The sequence below is a fragment of the Triticum urartu genome, chromosome 6A (assembly GCF_056163025.1).
Source record: "Triticum urartu cultivar PI428250 chromosome 6A, HENAU_Tu73, whole genome shotgun sequence".
NCBI lineage: Eukaryota > Viridiplantae > Streptophyta > Magnoliopsida > Poales > Poaceae > Triticum > Triticum urartu.
The window spans coordinates 262950395-262952086 of record NC_141878.1 but is presented as its reverse complement, the minus strand read 5'-3'; positions in this window follow the sequence as shown (position 1 = coordinate 262952086).

The following is a 1692-nucleotide window of genomic DNA, read 5'->3' as shown; positions in this document are numbered from 1 at the left end:
CCGTAGCGTTGCTCTTCATTGTGTTGGGGTCGAGGATGATGACACCCATGTTGTTGATGATTGTAAAGCTCGTGTTGCTCTTGGTGAGGAGGGTTGTTGACTGCATGTTTGTTTTATCGTGGAGGATTCCCAATGTCTTCATACTCTTGGTGAACTTGATGTCCTTGGGGTTCTTGAGGAGCTCGTGGTGGGTCTTGTCGAGCTCAAGGAGGAACTTGAGGAACTTGAAGATGCACGCGAGCTTGAAATCTTCGTTCGTGAGCTTCTTTGCGAAGTGCTTCTTCATGTTCACGAGTTTGTCGGCCTCGGTATGCTACGGCTCGACTTGAATCTTCGAGGGCTTGTTGCGCCTCAAGTGCTTGAGCATCACGGAGTTGTTGTTCTTGTCGTTGTGCCTCGGCATCTTGTGCTTCTTGGTGTAGACGCGCTCGCTCTTCCTATTCATGTTGGCGTTGTCATTGCTGTTCTCGTGCTAGCGCAAAAGCCTCTTGGGTTTGACATTGTCGGTGCTCTTGAGAGTTGGTGTCGCGTAGAGGATTGAGGCTTGCTTGACGATCATTGCACGCGGCACGGCGTAGAGTGTTTGATGTCAGTGTACTTGAGCCCGAGAGGGTGAAGTCGGAGTGTCGACTTGAGCGATTCCTTCTTGATGAAGACGAAGTGGAAGAAGAGCGGTTGAGCAACAAGGCGCGAGTCTCGTCCATTCTTGCGTCATTTTCTTGCTTGTGATCGTCGAGCTTGTGGTCGAAGTAGTCTCTTGTACATTGCTCGGAGAGTCGCAAGTCGGCGGCGAGGTTGTCGATGCATTCACTCATTGCTTGTTGCTCTTGATGCAAAGCACGTTGTGCACCAAAGAGGTGGCTCTTGGTGACGTAGGAGTTCATGTCGTTGTCTTGCTCAATGAAGAGTGGGTTCGTAGAAGTACTTGGCCTATCCATCATTCCAAGATAAAAATGTGAGTGGTAGAAAGAGAAGAACGAATACCAAATGTACCTTGACCGAAGTTGAAAGTGGATCAATGATCACTCCAATGTGGACAAGGAAATAGCACAATTGGTACCAATTCTTGTCGGTTTCTCACACCTACACAAGTACAATCTTATGGTGGAGCTTGGTTAGGATGGTGGAACAAAATTTAATGCAATTGTATGTGAGCTTCAATAATGTTGGAAAAGATTCGCAAGATTGCAATGCAACAAGTAGACCAAGCAATATAATGTACACAGAAACACACACGCAAAGAGATAAGTGGGGTTGGGCAACCAAGGATGAGCCAAAATGTGGAATCCACAAAAATGCTCTTGTTGCACAACACTAGAGAGACGCTAGCACGATTGCACAATAGGCGGATACAAAGACTTGTGCACAACCTACTAAGAAAAAATGCAACGACTTCTATCCCAAGTATGCTCTATGCAAGGTGTTTCTATGATATGATCAAGATGATCTAATATGGCAGTCTTAATGTTGTATGATGCTATGGTTCTTGCTTAAAAGCTCTTTGCTTATCTTTCCCTTTTGCTTAAAAGCTTGTTTGGCTCTTTGATGTTTGAGCTCTTTTCTCATGCAATGCTTGACGAACCAAGAAAGCAAGACACTACAAGAAATATGTCAACTTATGACCACCACTATTGGTCACTGAATGGTCACAAATTTCCATTTATGACCTTTTTGTGACCAAAAACATAAGGT